Raw genomic sequence first — 20,150 nt, forward strand, 5'->3', positions numbered from 1 at the left:
AACATAGAAGAATAAACAACATCAAACAATAAGATCTAATCAATATTTATAGAACACACCACCCAACAACAGAAGATACATTCTTTTCTTTTTCCTTGCTTTTAGTAGATTCCACGAGATTTTCTTTTTTCTTTTTTCTTCTTTTTCCTTTTATTTTAAGTTCAGGGGTACATGTGCAGGTCTGTTACATAGGTAAACAGTGTCATGGAGGTTTGTTGTACAAATTATTTCATCATCCAGGAATTAAGTCTAGTACCCATTAGTTATTTTTCCTGATCCTCTGCCTCCTCCCAACCTCCACCCTCCAATAGGCCCCAGTATGTGTTTTTCCTCTCTGTGTCCATGTGTCCATCATTTAGCTCCCACTTATGAGAACATGCAGTATTTGGTTTTCTGTTCCTGCACTAGTTTGCTAAGGATAATGGCCTCCAGCTCCATCCATGTCCCTGCAAAAGACATGATCTCATTCTTTTTATGGCTGCATAGTATTCCATGGCAGAATATACATTTTTTTGTGTGTGTGTGACGGAGTTTCACTCTTATTGCCCACACTGGAGTGCAATGGCACGATCTTGGCTCATTGCAACCTCTGCCTCCCAGGTTCAAGCAATTCGCCTGCCTCATCCTCCTGAGTAGCTGAGATTACAGGCACACATCACCATGCCTGGCTAATTTTTTTTTAAATTTTTTTTTTTGTTTGTTTTTTTGTATAGATGAGGTTTCACCATGTTGGTCAGGCTGGTCTCAAACTCCTGACCTCAGGTGATCCACCCACCTCAGCCTCCCAAAGTGCTGGGATTGCAGGCATGAGCCACTGCACCCAGCAAAAATAACATTTTTTAAGTGCCCACAGAATATATGCCAAGATAGACCATATTTAAGACAATAAAAGACCAACAAATTTTTTAAATAAAATCATAAAGAAAGTGTTCTCCTACCACAATGGAACCAAACCAGAAATCAACGACAGAAAAATAACAGGAAAATCTCAACATTTGGAGACAAAACAACACACTTAGAAATACATGGGTCAAGGAGGAAGTCTCAAGGAAATTTTTTAAAAATACACATAATAAACACAACTAAACAAAAATGAAAATATGCCATATCAGAATTTGTAGGATACAGTTATAGTAGTTATAAGAGGTAAATTTAAGTTCCAGGGTACATGTGCAGAATGTGCAGGTTTGTTACATAGGTAAACGTGTACCATGGTGGTTTGCTGCACATATCAACCCATCACCTAGGTATTAAGCCAAGCATGCATTAGCTATTTTTCCTGATGCTCTCCTTCCCCCCAACCTCTCCCCAGACAGACCCCAGTGTGTGTTTTTCCCCTCCCTGTGTCCTTGCGTTCTCATTGTTCAGCTCCCACTTATAAGTGAGAACATGTGGTGTTTGGTTTTCTGTTCCTGCATTAGTTTGATGAGGATAATGGCTTCCAGCTTCATCCATGTCTCTGCAAATAACAGGATCTCATTCCTTTTTATGGCTGTATAGTATTCCATGGTGCATATGTACATTTTCTTTATCCAGTCTGTCATTGATGGGCAGTTGGGTTGATTGCATGTCTTTGCTATTGTGAATAGTACTGCAATGAACATACACGTGCATGTATCTTTATAATAGAATGATTTGTATTCCTTTGGGTATATACTCAGTAATGGGATTGCTGGGTCAAATGGTATTTCTGGTTCTAGATCTTTGAAGAATTGCCACACTGTCTTCCACAATGGTTGAACTAATTTACATTCCACCAACAATGTAAAAGCATTTCTATTTCTCTGCAACCTTGTCAGCATCTGTTGTTTCTTGAGTTTTTAATAATCGCCATTCTGACTGGCATGAGATGGCATTTCACCGTGGTTTTGATTTGCATTTGAGAAGTAAATTTAAAGCACTAACTGCATACACTGGAAAAGAGGAAAAGTCTCAAACCAATAATCTAAATTCTCATCTCAAGAATCTAGAAAAAGAATAACAAAATAAAAAGCAAGCAGAACAATGAAACTATAAACAGAAAAACAAAAGCAAAAAAAATCAATGAAGCAAAGAGCTGGCTCTTTGAAAGATTAATAAAATTGGCAAACCACTAGCAAGACTCAGAAAGAAAGAAAGAAGACAGAAGATAGAAGCTACCAACATCAGAAGTGAAATGGGATATCATCAAAGATTCTACAGACATCAAAAGGATAATAAAAGAATACTATGAACAATTCTATACACATAAATTTGACATTTAAATGGATCATTTTCTCAAAAAATATAAAGTGCCACAACTCACTAAATATAAAATAATTAATTCAAAAATGTCTACACCTATTAAGGAAATTGAATTCATAATTTAAAAACTCACAAAAGGAAATATTTAGGAACAAATAGTTTCAATGAAGAATTCTACCAAAGATTTAAAGAAGAATTAACACCAATTAATCTCTTCCAGAAAATAGAAGCAGAGGAAGCATTTCCCAATTTATTTTATAAAGCTAGAATTACCTCAATACCAAAACCAAACAATGACAATGGGAAGAAAAGCAAACTGTAGACTAATATTCCTCATGATGCAGCAATCTTTAACAAAATATTAGCAAATGGAATTTACCAACATATAAAAAGAATTATATACAATAACCACATGAGAGTTATCCCAGGGATGCAAAGCTGGTTGGATATTCACACGTAATTAATGTAATCCATCATATTACAGGCTGAAGAGGAAAATTTACTTGTTCATATTAGTTGATGAAGAAAAAGTATTTAACCCACTTTAACACCCATTCATTATTTTTTTAATCTCAGAAATATAGGAGTAGAGGAGATCTTTCTTTACTTGATAAAGATCGTCTACAAAAATCCTATGGCAAACATACTTGATTCTGAAAGACTGAATAGTTTCTACCTAAAATCAGGAACAAAGCAAGAATGTCCACTCTCACCACTCTTATTCACAGTGTTGGAAGTTCTAGACAGTGCAATAGGCATGAAAAAGGAGATTAAAGGCATACAGATTGTGAAGTAAGAAATAAACAGCTCCCATTTGTAAGTGACATGATTGTCTATGTAGAAAATCACAAGGAAGCTACAGAAAAACTTCTAGAATATGTGATTTCAGCAAATTAACAGAATACAGGATAAACCAGTATCAACTGTATTTCTACATACTCACAATGAACAAGTTGATACCAATTTTTTTTTTTTTTTTTTTTTTTTTTTTTTTTGAGACGGAGTCTCACTCTGTCGCCCAGGCTGGAGTGCAGTCGCATGATCTCAGCTCACTACAAGCTCCACCTCCCGGGTTCACACCATTCTCCTGCCTCAGCCTCCCGAGTAGCTGGGACTACAGACGCCTACCACCACGCCCGGCTAATTTTTTGTATTTTTAGTAGAGACGGGGTTTCACCATGTTAACCAGGATGGTCTCTATCTCCTGACCTCGTGATCCGCCCTCCTTGGCCTCCCAAAGTGCTGGGATTACAGGCATGAGCCACCGCGCCTGGCCCAAAAATATAAATATATTATTTACAATTACTCAAATACATGAAACACTTATTGTAAATCTAACAAAACATGCAAGACTTGCAAGCTAAAAACTATGTAATGCTGGTGAATGATATCAAAGATCTATTCAGTCTCTATCTACGTGGAGACAACTACTGTTCATGGATTGGAAGATTCAACATACTAAATATGTCAATTCTCCCCAAACTGATATACAAGTTTAACACAATTCCAATCAAAATATTTGCAAGATGTGTTAATTATAGGTAGGATTATTCTAAAATTTACATGGAAAGGCAAAGGGACTAGAATATCTAAAATATTCTTTTTTCATATTATTATATTTTATTGTAGTATGTGTAGTGTATACTAACTTAAAGGGAAAAAATGTAAACAAAATGAAAGACATGGGGAAAATGGCATCTTGCTTTAATCTTCAACTTAAAGTTACCCTTAACAATTCATTTATATCATTATGCCAAATTGTAGTCATCCCTGCAGAATTTTAGACAAATGAAAATGGACAAGGTAACACCAAAGAGATTAAGCACAGAAAGTGATATTGATTAAAAAGTTGAAAGTAAAATCTGCCTTGGCTAGAACTGAACATTCAGATCCATCTCTAGAGGAAAATCTAACTTGAATCATGTGGTTCATATTTTGACTAGTTCATAGCATATCAATTAGCAACTTATGACTTGAAAATACTTTTTCTCAGCTGCATTTGACTACCTAAAATCCTACCGAGCATGCTGTTTGGCATGTCTTACTCCTCTGAAGTCATCATCTACTTTCTAAAAACCAGAAAATTAGTTTGCTTGTGATTTAAAATTCAAAAAAGTTTGTAGAAAACACAAAAAGAATCAACTATTTAAAGTCTTATCCTTTTCTTCTCTCTAAAACAGCCACTTCTACAAAAAGAAGAGTATGTGGATACTTTCTAAGAACTCAAAAACGAGAAAACCAAAATCAGAGGGTATATGAATATATGTGCACAGGTATGTACAGACTTAATCTCTATATTCCCTAAAACAGATTTAAACAGGTAATCCCAACATTCTAAATTCAGAAAGCAAAAATAAACAGTTTTGTTTCTAAATCAGTGGTATTACTAGCTGAAATGTTTAGTAGAATACTGCACCTATAGTTCAGCAGTACTTTGATTATGTACCATTTAAGAAATCAAAATAATAAGCACATTCTTCTAACAGCAAAGAATTCTCCCACTTTTTATTTATTTTGACATATTGATATTTCCATAAACTTGCAAGTGGAAAATAAGCTATTCAATAAAAGCCTTCTTACATATATAATATGCAGAAATTATTTTAGAAGTCTGTTCATATAACATTGTTTTGGCACTAACAAAAATTGTATACAATCCATCAATTGTATGGCTAGAAATGAAACCATCACTAAACCAAGACACACAGGGCTTTCCTACACTTAGTTTCAGGAAAAAGTTCCAAGTAATTCTTACTGTGTTAGAAGAATAAAGTACATTTGTCATAGTAGACATTATCATATTCCCTTAAAGCAGGGACTAAAGTTTTTAAATTAAACAATGTCCAGGATTACTTCTGTCTGTACATTCAGGAATAATCATATTACTGGTTACATACAATTCTCTCCTCATGAAAAACAAAAAACAAAAAACAAAAACCCTGTTAGTTGTTTTCTTAAGTCTAATTAAGCCAAACAAACTAATAATAGCAATTTAATTAGCAAGCTGTAAATCAAGAGAGGTATAGAAATTCAGCAGTTAAATTGTATTTCCCGCCCACAGTACTGCTGCTACTCAATATATTTTCTTCATGTATTAGAAGAATTAATAGGCATTGATGGTCAAAATAAGAATTTCAATATTGCAGCAAATGACAGAAGAGTGAGCGAAAGAGTTCCTAATGTGTGACAATCTTAATGATTCTTTAAAAGGTAAAGGATTGTGTGCATGTGTGTGGAAAGGAGTAGGAAATAAAAGTAGGAGGTTAAGACAGGTATTTAAAGGGAATGCCAAGATAGCTGCATTAGAATGTTTATTTTTTAAAAAACTGAAGTCTGCCCAGTGTACCAAAAACATTAAAAAAAAAAAAAAAGAGCAGACATTAGTGCAAGTTTAACCTGAGAAAAAAGCTAGTTTTGATGAGAAAAAGTTCAGTCTTTTCCTTGTAAATACAAAGAAATGCAACAGGAATTTTAAAGGTAGTAGGCCAGAAAACGTAACAGTAACTCTTACAATCCTTTTCTTTTTTTTTTTTTTTTTGAGACGGAGTCTCGCTCTGTTGGCCAGGCTGGAGTGCAGTGGCGTGATCTCGGCTCACTGCAAGCTCCGCCTCCCGGGTTCACGCCATTCTCCTGCCTCAGCCTCCTGAGTAGCTAGGACTACAGGCGCCCGCCACCACGCCTGGCTAGTTTTTTGTATTTTTTTAGTAGAGATGGGGTTTCACCATGGTAGTCAGGATGGTCTCCATCTCCTGACCTCGTGATCTACCCGCCTCGGCCTCCCAAAGTGCTGGGATTACAGGCATGAGCCACCGCGCCCGGCCACAGTCTTTTTCAATTAAACAGACAAATCAAGTTGAAGACAAGTGTTAAAATACTATTCAGCCTGAATATTTATCAGCCTATATATCCTGTTCAATTGGCTTTTGGTTAAAAAAAAAAGTCAACAAACTTTATAACAGCTACCACCACATTTAGAGTGATGAAAATAAATTAGTTCCCCCCCAAAGATATTGTTTAACCTCTAAAGCATAAAAAGCTATGTAATATACAAATTAGCTAGTGTTTTTACAAAAGTAATACAGTTTTGGACTGATGATATTACACTGTATTCGTGGTAAAGTACTAGGCACAAGAATATATATATCAATTAGGCATTTTCAGTCTAATCAGTCTTTAAGGTTTTCATTTAATTCTTGGCAATATATAATAACGGGTATGCATTTTGGCACTTAAGTCATGACTTGTGGAGAACGAGAAGCAATGTATTATAGCAACGGGGTTCATATCTAACAAACAATAAGAGTGTTGAACAAATCTCTTCTATGAACTTCGTGATTTGTTTTGCTGTTGGTCACTTGCAATAGATCCTTGATTCGATTCTTCCATATTCATGCTTTCTCCATGTGCAGTCTCTAACATTTCTTCAACTTCATCATCATCGTGTAGGTCTTTTGAAATTGTCTAGCTAGTTTGATATTGAGTCCTTCATTGTAGTGAAGCATCCTTTTCATTTCAAATTGTCGCTTTTTTTCTCATTCTTCAGGTGAGATGTCACTATCCTCCTCTCCACTGCTTTCTTGTCCCTGAACCTGATACTTTGGCTCCCAGCGTTCAGCAGCAGCTAATTTCTTAGCCAAGATATCTGGTGCCATGGCTTCAGTGGTTTCTGTATCACTACATGCATCTTCATCATCACCCATCATACTATGGTAAGGAGTGTTTGGTTCATCTATTTTCATTAAACCATAGTCTTTGTCTGCTGGACGATATGTCGCCAGGATGTTCATTTCATCCCACTTCTGGGATTTTTTGCTCAGCTCCTCGTGGACACTCCCACGGGGCTGTTGGGCAGACGCCACCATAGAGGAAGTCGTAGAGGTCTTGTCCTTCAGGATCCCCGTGATGGGCCGTTGGGAGGCCGTGGAGGCCGCCATTGCCGGGTGCTCCGCCTGTCGGCTCAGGGTCGCTGCTTGGGGTGGGGTCCGCGAAGAGAAGGGTCGGCACTAGCAGAGACGAGCAGGCAGACGCGGAGCCCGCTCAAGGCTAAAGCGGCCGCACCTGCTGCCTCGGAAAGGGGTACCGGAGCAGTTGTCAAGATACAACGACCCAGACGCCAGACCCAAGCGGGGAAAAAGCGGGCCTAGAGCTCCAGGGCGGGAGCGACGCCGACGCCTAAAACATTCTTGAAAAAGAAGAATAAAGTGAGTGAAAATCAGTCTGCCCTATTTCAAGTATTGTTTTATAGCTACAGTAATCAAGACTGTGTGGTACTAGCAGAGGAATGGACACACAAATCAGTGGAACAAAATAGAGAACGCAGAAAAAGACCCACACAATCTGCCCAAATCATTTTTGAAAGAGGTGCAAAAGGAAGTCAATGGAAGAAAAATAGCCTTTTTAACAAATGGTGAGTTGAACAATGGTGAAATGGAACAATTGGGCATCCATAGGCAAGACAATAAAATAAAAATGAAACTTGACCTAAGTCTCACGCCTTATGCAAAAGTTAATTCAAACTGGATTGGATTGCTTGAGTCCAGGAGTTCAAGACCAGCCTGGGTAAGATAACAAGGCCCTGTCTATACACAAAAATGAAAAATTATGTTGGTGTGACTCCTGCCTGTAGTCCCAGCTACTTGGGATGCTGAGGCAGGAAGATTGCTTGAGCCCAGGAGTTCGAGGGTGTCATAAGCTGTGACAGCACCACTGTACTCTAGCCTGGGTGACTGAGCAAGACTCTGTTTCAAGAAAAAAAAAAATTGTCAGAGAAATGCAATACCTTAAACTTTACCAGATACAATTAATTAATTAAAATAAACAAAATGGATTATGGAGTAAATGTAAAGCATAAAACTATTAAAAGTTTAGAAAAATAGAAAATATTTGAGATATAGGTCTAGGTGAAGAATTCTTAGGCTTGACATTGAAAGCATGATCTATGAAAGGAAAAACTGATAAATTGGATTTCATCAAAATGTAAAACTGTTGCTTTGTGAAGATCTGGTAAGTGGATGAAAAAATGAGCTACACACTAGGAGAAAATATTTGCAAACTATACATTGAACAAAGGACTAGTATCTAGAGTATATAAAGAACTCTCAAAACTCAACAAAGAAAACACATTAAAAATCCAATTAGAAAATAGGCAAAAGACTTAAGGTGATATTTCACTAAGGAGGATATAAAAATGGCAAATTAGCACATGAAAAGTTGTTCAACATCATTAGCCATTAGAGAAATGCAAATTAAAACCACAATGAGATAATCACTCCACACCTATCAGGATGGCTAAAATAAAAACAGTGACAATGGGCTGGGTGCAGCGGCTCACACCTGTAATCCCAGCACTTTGGGAGGCCAAGGCGGGTGGATCACCTGAGGTCGGGAGTTTGAGACCAGCCTGGCTAACACGAAGAAACCCTGTCTCTACTAAAAATACAAAAGTAGCCAGGCATGGTGGCGTATGCCTGTAATCCCAGCTACTCGGGAGGCTGAGGCAGGTGAATCACTTGAACCCAGGAGGCGGATGTTGCAGTGAGCAGAGATCACACCATTGTAGTCTAGCCTGGGCAACAAGAGCAAAACTCCATCTCAAAAAAAAAAAAACAAAACAAAAAAGCGACAATGCTAAATGCTGGCAAGGAAGAGGAGATACTGGATCACTCATAATTTCTAGTGGGAATATAAAATGGTACAGCCACTCTGGAAGATGATTTGGAAGTTTTTTAAAAACAAAACAAAACCAACAACAACAAATCCAACAACTAAGCATACTACTACCATCCAGCCCAGCAACTGCATTCCTGGGTATTTAGCCCCAAGAAATGAAAACTTGCACACACAAATACACACGCACAGACAATGCCTTCACACAAAACCTTGTATGCAAATGTTTGTCTAATTGCCTACTCATTGTAGCCAAAGATAACCCAGATATCCTTTAACAGGTAAATGGTTAAACCAACTATTGTACACTTATACCATGAAATAATACTCAGCAATAAAAAAGAATGACTGATACACACAACAGCCTGGATGAATCTCCAGAGAGTTATACTGAGTGAAAAATGCCAGTCCCAAAAGGTTACATACTGCAGTGAGCTGTGATCATGTCACTTCACTCCAGCCTGAGCAACAGAGCAAGACCCCATCTCTAAAAATAGATAAACAAACAAAAAAGATGGATTACAGAGTAAATGTAAAGTGTAAAACTATTAAAATTTTAGAAAAATAGGAGAAAATCTTTGAGATGTAGGGCCAGGCAAAGAATTCATAGGCTTGACATCAAAAGCACAATCCAGGCTGGGTGTGGTGGCTCACGCCTGTAATCCCAGCACTTTGGGAGGCCGAGGCAGGCAGATCACTTGAGGTCAGGAGTTAGAGACCAGCCTGGCCAACATGGTGAAACCCGTCTCTACTAAAAATACAAAAATTAGCTGAGCAAGACGGTGCATGCTTGTAATCCCAGCTACTCAGGAGGCTGACTCATGAAAATCACTCGAACCTAGGAGGCAGAGGTTGCACTGAGCTGAAATCATGCCACTGCACTCCAGCCTGGGTGACAGAGTGAGACTCTGTCTCAAAAAATAAATAAATAAATAAATAAATAAATAAATAAAATAAACTTTATTGAAAAGAAAAAAAAGCACAATCCATTTGTATAACATTTTGTACTAAGAAGCTTGAAATGACAAAAGTACAGAAATAGAGAAAAAATTCATAGTTGCCAGTGGTTAAGGAAGTGATGGGGGTGGGAAGGAGGTGAACCTACCATAAAAAGGCAAGATAAGGGATAGTTGGAGTGACAAAAATACTGTCTTGACTGTAATATTGACATTGACACAAATGTCAATATCCTGATTGCAATACTGTACTGAAGTGTTATAAGATGTTACCATCAGGGAAACTGGATTAAAGGGTAAAAGGTTCTGTCTGTATTATTTCTTACAACTGCATGTCACTCTCTAATTACCTCAAAATAAAAAGTTAAATTTAAAAAACATGTATGAGGATGTGCATAGTTTTTCAAAATATATTTAAGAAGTTCATGAGTGGAAAATTTGAGTGAATAAAAATTATATCTGGAATTCTGGTTTGCAAATTAGCCTGGGAAATGTAGCCTGACTCAGTGTGACTCAGTTCTATACCACTGTTCTCAGCTCTGCTGTTGCTCACTGCTAACGTTGAAGCCAGGTATCTCTTGAGTTGCAGGGCAACCAAGATCCCATGATCCAATGTTGCTCTCACTCACCTTGGCCTGAGAGAGAACAGGAAAGAAGATGGAGAAGGATTTTCCCTTTGCCCCATTTTCCTCTTTTTGGGCTGAACTGTGCCCCCTATAAATTCATAATGTTGAATAAACCCAGTACCTCAGAACGTGAATTTTTTTTGGAGTTAGAGTCTTTAAAAAGATAATTAAGTGAAAATGAGGTTATGAAAGTAGGTCCTAATATAGCTAGTATCCATATAAAAAGAGATTAGGACATACATACACAGGGGGCAGTCCATAGGAAGATGCAGGGAAAAGACAACCATCTGCCAGCCAAGGACAGAGACCTCGGAAGAAACCAACCCTGCTGACACCTTGATCTCACATTTTTAGCCTCCAGAGCCAGGAGGCAATAAGTTTATGTTGTTTAAGCCATTCAGTCTGTGGTACTTCTTATGGTAGCCCTAGCAAACTAATACATCCTCCTATATTTGGACATAGGCGTGTCCTTCTTGATTTAAGGAATGTAAAAATAAGACTGTTGTCAAAGTTTTAACAAGACTTTATGAAGGCTTGGGCAAAATTGAAAAAGAAAAGACAATAGAAAATTCTTCCATTCTGATCATAGATATTACAGATGTAAGAGATCACAGGCTCCAGTCATCTAAGGGTCCTCCAGCTAGAAATAGACCTGGTATGGCTGATGCTACCAATACCTGCCATGTTCCTTGGGCCTTACCACTGTAGTGCACACTGGCTGGACATCTGCATCATTCCTGAAGGCTTCCTCAAAGCCAAGAAGGGCCACTCTGCCTGACTCACAGCAGACTAGAAGGGCTGAAGCGTTCACGTGTCAGGCAGCAGCCTTCAACCAATGGGAATTGATGTACAATTGCCCAACTCCCTCCTTCTGTGGCTGGGTTAACTCTGAAGCATGTGCTTTCCCAGAATTTCCCCAGGGGATTAAGTTCCACTCATTCACCCTTCGTTGGCTGTTTTCCCTTCCCAATCTTTTACTCAGCTGCTACTGAAGTTTCATGCATCTCCAAAATAAATTACTTTCATTCATGTCCTTGTGTCAGGGACTGCTTCTGGAAGAAACCAAACGAATGCACCCTGGGCTAGCTTCTAATTTGCTTCACAGCAGTAAAGGTCAACTTTTCTTCGCATTACCCAAGTGAAAACTTAGCCATGACCTCATCATGGTGCTTGGATCCCCAGAACCCTGTCTCTCATGAAACCCTGATTCCTTCCTTTCCTTGTCAAGATCTTTCCTTACGCAGCATGGATGACAGTCCATTCTATTGAGTACTAAGCAAAGCGAGTTTAGAAACTGCCAGAAATATTTTTATTTCTTTCAAATTTGTAATATTCCATAGACCAGAAACAGCACACTCTTTGATCCCACCCTTGTATGCCCAAAATATCTGAGTTGGAGGAGGCACTGACCCTCTGTCACACAGTTTAACTGGATTACAGAGTGCAAGACCCCAAAACCAGTTCCTGACACCCTCTCTTCAGCCTGTGGATTCTTATCACTTCCACAGAAGAAAATTGGCTCTAAGATTATCCGGAGTTCTTCCCAAATCTATTATTTATGGAACAAGTGCTGACTTCAGATATCTAGTAATCTAAGGTTTTTCATCTCCAAAGACCTTTCTTTCATTTGGCCTCTACTGGGTTTTCTATTTTATTTATTTATTTATTTATTGAGACAGTGTCTCACTCTGTCACCCAGGCTGGAGTACAGCGACCTGAACATGGCTCGCTGTATCCCCAACCTCCTGTGCCCAAGCGATCCTCCTGCTTCAGCCTCCTGAGTAGCTGAAACCACAAGTGAGCGCCACCATGCCCAGCTAATTTTTTTTTCTTCTCTTTTTTTTTTTTTTTTTTTTTTTTTTTGTAGAGACTGAGTCTCATCATGTTGTCCAGGCTGGTCTTGAACTCCTGGGCTCAAGCAATCTTCCTGCCTTAGCCTCCTCAATGGTTAAAGGCATGTGACCATCACACCTGGCCTACCATGGTTTTCAAATGTAAAATTTTAAATGAAAAATCTTAATCTTTTGGTCATTGCTGTTTTGCTGTGGTCTGTCTCCCATGGCATGAGGGGAAATGCGTTATCTGCCTCTATTGTAGAAAGATGCCTGAGGAAAACAATCTTCAGTTGATGTCTCAGGATTTTTCCTGCCATATACCTGGAATGTGTAAAAGCACAGGAAATATCCTAGCATAACACAAACTACACACAGTTACCCTTGGGACCTAGAATAGAATGGGGAGGAGGGAGAAACAAAGGAGACCTTTTACTCCACACTCTTTTGTATGGTTTGAACTTTTTTTTTTTTTTAGATGGAATCTTGCTCTGTAGCCCAGGCTGGAGTGCAGTGGCACGATCTTGGCTCACTGCAAGCCCCGCATCCTAGGTTCACGCCATTCTCCTGCCTCAGCCTCCCGAGTAGCTGGGACTACAGGTGCCCACCACCACACCCGGCTAATTTTTTGTATTTTTAGTAGAGACTGGGTTTCACCGTGTTAACCAGGATGGTCTCGATCTCCTGACCTTGTGATCTGCCCGCCTTGGCCTCCCAAAGTGCTGGGATTACACGCATGAGCCACTGCACCCGGCCGGTTTGAACCTTTTATAACAAGAATGAATCCAGATATTTACTATGTAATTTTCTCATTTAGTCTAATCATTTAGACTAAATGATTAGAAGAAACAGGACTTAAAAAGAAATGAATGAATTTCCACTAGGGGGTGGTAGAGAATCACAATCCATATCATAGTCTGAAACTGAAGGGCAAAAGGAAATAGTCAAGTTCAGAATCACATGCTGCAGCCCACTTGTAGTTATAAATCTTTATTAACTAGCTCAGTGTGAGGTCTAATTTCTTCATAAATGCCAAATAATATATAATATGCTCTTTTGAGCAACGCTTTTCAGATTATGTTCTCATACAGCCTTTTACAGCCCTTTACAGCTTTTCTGTAAACTGGCCTGAGATGTACCACTAAATGAAATTGAATGATAGGAGTCCATTGTGGTTGGAATAGTTACACACAGTGATTGATTTAGGTAGATTAGAAGGTGGACGGACAGATAGATAGATAGATAGATAGATAGATAGATAGATAGATAGATAGATAGATGATAGATATGCGCACACACATTCCTCTCCTTGAGTCCCCCTGGGTAAGCTGAAGCATGAGTACTTTGAAGGAAAAGCAACCACGAGTGAGCTGCAGCATCCTTACTTAACCTCCAAACTTAACCTTTGTTGTAATGTATATAGAAAAATGAATTCTGAACTGAATTCCCTCCTTAACCTCCAACATGCAGGCACTATGCCTCTGCCCAGTTTCTTTACCCATGACTTTTATTATATCCCATCCCCAATTGAACCCTATCTTGACCTGGTCAATAGGTGTGAGACCCAGATATTCTTATCCGGGAGATGCTATTTCTTTTTTTCCAGAGGACAGAGGTGGTTTTTAGTAACCACCTGTATCATTTTGCAGGGGCTTCTTAAAATGCGTGGCCAGACTCACCTCACTGTGCCTAGGTGCCAGTATGGCCTCTCAGCTGTATTCCCCTTGCAATCCGAAATCTGCCAGAACTGGAAAGCAGTTTGATCCTTGAATTAGACCCTGGTTCATGATGCTTGCTTCTCACCCTCCCACCAGCTATGCTTTATTTTTCTTTGATTCTAACTATTACAGAAAAGACAAGTCAGACTCCTTCATCGCTGGGCAAAGTTCCAAGTAAACTGCATTGGGAATCCTTGGCATTTTAACAATGGCTCACTGCTCCCCTTGTGAATAATGGGCAACACAGGCCTGTTTTTGAGTTCAAGTCTCTGTCCCTGGATCACGTAATTTTAATTGTTGTTACTTCATTTCAATCCTGGTCCCCACAGCATTTTTCTCACTGTTCATTTTCAAATTTGGTGTCCAACCTATTCCTGTGTGCTTTCCTTAATCCCTAGACCAAGCACTCTCTGGCTTGCTCATTTTCCCACTTGGGCACCCTGGATCCCAGCCAGAGGTGGCCCTTACCACTTGGCTCCTCCCTCAGTGTCCTTGGACCTCTTTGGCTCGTAACTGCTTCTGCTGAAGGTCATCCTTTTGGCTCCATGATCTTCATGGCTGAGGTTGCTTCATTACTTCTGGAGGGAAACCTTGCTGCTTTCTGTAAACATTTTTTTCTTGTGGCATATTTATGTGGAACTGTGCCATTTCTTTTCCTACTTATTCTGAATGAATTGAGCATTCCTGGACCAGATATTAGTGGAAGACTCCTGTTGGATGGGGGTGGGATGATGGGGTGGTGAGAGAAGACATGGGCAATAGTAACCTCCCAGGTTTTACAACCGAAGGACCAATCCTTTATTACTAACGCAGTGAAGTTTATCTTAAAATATGCTGCATCTATGTTTTTTCCAACTTTGGGACTTTAACCTATTTCAGCAAGGATCCTACCACGGTGTTAGGGCTCCCTGAATTCCAGAGGGATCCTTTGTTATCTGCCACCTTGGAACCTCCAAAACAATGTCTGCTCCCCCAATATGTGGGCCTTCTTCTGCCTCCCCCAGCATCTGGGCCTCACTGTAGCTCAGGCCAACTGCCAACAGCTCCAACCTAGGCTGGCTTCTACTCTTAGAGAGAGAATATTTTCGGGCCCTTTCTGAGATCCCGCACCACTAGTTCCTCCACACTTTCATCTGTTGCCACAGCAACATTTTGGCTTCTTGTGCCCAGTTCTGCTCTCCGTTGCTTTAAGCACAAATGACATGCAATTTGGGATGTAACCATACTTTTTGTTTCCTAGTTTCACTAAAAATGAAGTTCTTGTGTGGTTTTCTTTTTCATTCTCTTTGCTGTACTATATAGAGAAACGAATTCTGAACTGAATTCCCTCCATATTCCTAGCAAAAACATAACTCCCTTGAATTGCAATTTTGATTTCCTTTTCAACCCAAAAATTAGTGAGATGTCTTTAAGTTTCCAAGTGGAGGCTTTCTTGTTAGTATTGTTTTGGTGAGGTTTTATTTTAGTTTTGTTTTGTTTTTCTATGTATGTGTTTTATACTGGTGAGAGAATATAGCCCGTGTAGTTTCTAATTTCTATTTAATTTTACTTTGTGGTTTCATGCATTATGTTTGGGAAAATATGTATTCACTATTTGTTGAGTACACAATTTTATAAATATTTGATAACAATATCATTATTTGCTTTAGCAAAATATCTTACATTCATATTATTTTAAAATTGGATATGACAGTTTAGTTTAAAAGTATGCTAAAAGCTCTTAAATGTGTCAATTTATCCTTCCTAACAAAGCATATTTTTTTCCCTAAATTTCAAAGACTTGTTTAGGATATGAAGGCTTATAATTTATGGGCAGCTGGTGAATTGTACATTTTAGCATAATAAAGTATCCTTCTTTGACACTGAAAAATTTCTTCATCATTTATTCTACTTTGTTCAATATTAGTATTTGCAATGGTTTGAATGTGTCCCCAAAAAGCGTATGTTGGAAATGTAATATTCAATGCAACAGTGTTGGTAGGTGAAGCTTAATGATAGAGGTGTTTAGGTCACGACGACTCCATCCTCATAAATGAATTAATGCCAATTACAAAAAGGCTAAAAGCCTGTGAATTCAACCTGTTGCACTTGGGTGCTCTCTCTTTCTCTCTCTCAGCTCTCTTTTTATCCCTTTTGCCTTCTACCATAGTATGAGGCAGCCAGAAGATTTTTGCAAGATGCAGGCCTCTCAACCGTGGATTTCCTAGCTTCTAGGACTGTAATAAGTCAATCTCTGTTCTTTATAAATTATCCAGTCTTGGATATTCTATTATAGCAATACAAAATGGAGTAAGACAGTATTTCTATCCATAATTAATTTTTGTTAGCATTTGCCTGAGTTTATCATTGTCCATTGGTTTAATCACTCGGTGTCATTTTGTTTTAGGTGCTTTTTGTTTGTTTTTGTTTTTGTTTTTGTTTTGAGACAGGATCTCACTCTGCCGCTCAGGCTGGAGTGCAGTGGCGCGACTATGGCTCACTGCAACCTCAACCTTCCAGGCTCAAGCGATCCTTGCACCTCAGTTTCCTGAGTAGCTGGGACTACAGACATGCACAACCACGCCCGGCTAATTATTTTATTTTTGTAGAGATAGGGTCTCACTGTGTTACCCAGGCTGATCTCAAACTCCTGGGCTCAAGTGATCCTCCCTCCTTGGCCTCCCAAATTGCTGGATTACAGGTATAAGCCATTGCCACCAGCACTTTTTGAATAGCAAATACACACACACACACACACACACACACACACACCGTCTTTACTGAGAAGCAGAAAAATTTAGACTTAAAATTTGATAGATACACACACACACCATCTTTACTGAGAAACAAAAATTTAGACTTAAAATTTGATAGATACACATACACACACCAACTTTACTAAGAAGCAGAAAAATTTAGATTTAATGCAATGATATAAATGGGCATTACAAATGCATATATATCTGGATTACTTCTGCCATCATATTTTTGTATTTACCATGTTTTTTCATTTTTTAGTCTTCTGTCTCAATAAATTTCATCAAATTGCCTGTTACTTCTGTCCCTATGCAAATGATTTCTTATACATCTTTTTCCTTATTTCTTATGATCCAGTTTTTGAAATATTTTTCTACAAATAAGTAATGCATGTGATGCATATCTACAAGAATTTTAAACATCCATTTTTTCCCACCAGTCACATGAAAGAATGGAACATTACCCTTAACATTAAAGTTTCCTTTGTCTTCCCTTAGAATCTCCTTTCCTCTCTGCAAAATGCAACTATTATTCCAAATTTGGAGTTGATCATTATCTTGCTTTTCATCATAGTAAATATTGTCTTTGTCTCTGACAACAAATTAACATCATAATTAATATCACAATGTATTTTTCTGTTGTTTTCCTCATTCAACAATATGATTTTAAGAATTATGCAAGTTTATTATTGTATCTGTATTCCACTGATCTTGATGTTGCATAGAATTCCACATTACGATTATAGCAAAATTTGTGTATCAATTTACCTGCAAATGGACACTGGGTTGTTTCCAGCTTTTTGCAATTACAAAGAATGCTCTCATGACTTTTCCTGCACATTGCTCTTGGTGTGCCTTATTCAATAATTTCCCTAAGGTACATATATATTTAAGGGTAGAGCTGCTATGCTTTAGGATATTCTCAGCTTCAACTCTACAAAATGCCAATTTTTTTCCAAGTAGATTATTTCAGTTTGAAGTCCACCATCAGAGTATGAGTTCCCCTCATCCTACATCCTCATTGATTTTTGATAATGTTAGACTTTTCAATGTTTGTCTATTTAGTGATTTTAAAATGTTATTTCAAGGACTGTTCTAATTCACAATTCTCTGATAACTATTGTGAGCTTAACTTTTGTATATTTATTGGTCTTTTATATATCCCTTTTTGTGAACTGCCCTTTCACATCTTTTGATCATTTTCCTATGGGGCTATTCTTAGATGTTCTGGATATTGATCCTATGTAAATTATGTGTGATATAAATAAGTTTAGTTTGTGGCCTTTTTTTTCCTTTAGAGTGTATTTTGATTAAAGTTTCTAATTTTAATGTGGTCAAATTTATTCATCTTTTCTTAACATTTTTGTTTTTAAAATGTGTATGTGTGTCTTTTTAACAAATAATTTTCTACCTTGAAGTCATACAAATATTTCTTTCACATTTTCATTTAAAAGTTTTACAGTTTTGCCTTCAATACGTTGGTCCTTAGTTCATCTGGAATTTATTATGATGTATATATATCCACTAATCCAGTGTCATAAATTCAAACTTATTGAATTATACATCCTTTACCCACTGGTCTTTAATGACCATTCTTCACATACAAGGAGTCCTGACGCTCTTTCCATTCTATTCTGTTGGCCCAGTTGTCTACTCCCTCTCACAAATAATAGCACATGGTCTTAAATCCAGTGGTGTATATAGTATCTTCTCATGTAGTCAGGAAATTCCTCAACTTCCTCTTTATTTTCAATGGTATTTTGGCGCTTCTTGAACTTGTGTTCCTTCGTTTCATTTTAATATCATTGTGTCCAATTCTATAAAACATTTTGTTGAAATTTTTCTAGAAATAGCATGAAACTATAGATCACATTGGGGAAAACTGGCATTTTAATGATATTGATGCTTCCTAACCATGAATATATCTCTCCATCTGTGCAGTACTTCTTCAACTTCTTTTAATGATTTTAATTTTCCCCACTAAGATCTTGCATGCCTTTCCTTTTTGAGAATTTATTCCTGATTACAGTGGACCCTTCAACAATGCGAGGGTTAGCAGTGCTGACCACCTGTGCAGTAAAAAATCTGCACATAATTTTTGACTCCTCCAGAACTTTACTAATAGCCTACTGTTGATCAGAAGTCTTACCAATAACATAAAGTTATTTAACATATATTTTATATTTTTATGTGTTATATACTGTACTCTTACAGTAAAGTAAGCTAGAGAAAAGAAAATGTTGGCCAGGTGTGGTGGCCCATGGCTGTAATTCCAGCACTTTGGAAGGCTGAGGCAGAACTGCTTGAGACAAGGAGTTCGAGACTAGACTCAGCAATATAGTGAGACCCCACCTCTACAAAAAATTAAAAATTTAGCCAGGTAGGGTGGCATGCACCTGTAGTCCCAGCTACTCGGGAGGCTGAGGTGGAAAATCGCTTGAGCCCAGGAGGTTGAAGCTACAGTGAGCCATGATCACACTGCACTCCAGCCTGGGCAACAGAGCAAGACCTTGTCTCAGAGAAGCAAAGAAAATGTTATTTAAAAAATCATAAAAAAGAGAAAATATATTTACTATTCATGAAGTGGAAGTGGAGCATCATAAAGGTCTTCATCCTCATGTCTTCATGGTGAATATGCTAAGGAGGAGGAAGGGGAGGAGGGGTTGGTCTTGCTGTCTCAAGGGTGGCAGAGGCAGAAGAAAATCATATATAAGTAGACCTGCACAGTTCAAGCCCATGTTGTTCAAAGGTCAACTGTACTGTAAGTTTATTTTATTAACCAGTTAATCACATTTCTACTTTTTTGTTTTTATAGAAAATGCAATAGATTTGTTTATATATTTAGCCAACCACTGTGCCAAACTCTTAATTCTTATGTTTTAGATTATTTTTCTCTGTAAACAATTGTATCATCTATGAATAATGAAAGTTTGCTTTATTTCATTCCTATCCTTCCAACTTTTTTTTTGGTCTGTTGTTAAAAGCCCCCCATCCCATGCCTAAGTAATAAGTAATCTCAATATTATATTCCATCTCATATAATAAAATTTGACTTCCTAAAAGGGCTTGCTTCTTTTTAATTCAATGTCAACGCTGGAATTTCAGTTCTTAGCCTTGAAACCCTAGTGAAAAAATTCTCAGCAAGGTAAGAAGGAAAAAAATGTTTTCCCCTGCTCCTGAAGCTGGGGAGAACAATAAACGAAAACTGTTGTCATATACGGTTATTTCTAACAATTTTTCAAACCCCTAGACTTCAAATATTTTGGACAGGACCTGACAAAATGACCCTTAATCTGTAAAACATCTGTACTTTTGACCACTCATCTTTCTTAATAATTTAGTTCTCTGGTGATAATGTTTGAGCTTAAAATCTCTATCTTCAGAAGATAACGTG

At 38.0% G+C, this 20,150-nt stretch overlaps 1 long non-coding RNA gene and 1 pseudogene across 1 annotated transcript in view; both read right to left on the reverse strand.

The window, feature by feature from the left end:
- Window positions 1–14,046, reverse strand: part of LOC134739711 (uncharacterized) — a 31,283-nt gene extending 17,237 nt beyond the window's left edge. The window contains exon 1 of the long non-coding RNA XR_010126687.1: window positions 13,983–14,046. This is a non-coding gene — a long non-coding RNA (uncharacterized LOC134739711). The remainder of the gene's footprint in view (window positions 1–13,982) is intronic.
- LOC129038177 (putative protein phosphatase inhibitor 2-like protein 1) lies at window positions 4,734–7,157 on the reverse strand (annotated as a pseudogene).
- Window positions 14,047–20,150: the final 6,104 nt, after the last annotated feature.

Source organism: Pongo pygmaeus, chromosome 5 (genome assembly GCF_028885625.2).
Source record: "Pongo pygmaeus isolate AG05252 chromosome 5, NHGRI_mPonPyg2-v2.0_pri, whole genome shotgun sequence".
NCBI classification, from domain to species: domain Eukaryota; kingdom Metazoa; phylum Chordata; class Mammalia; order Primates; family Hominidae; genus Pongo; species Pongo pygmaeus.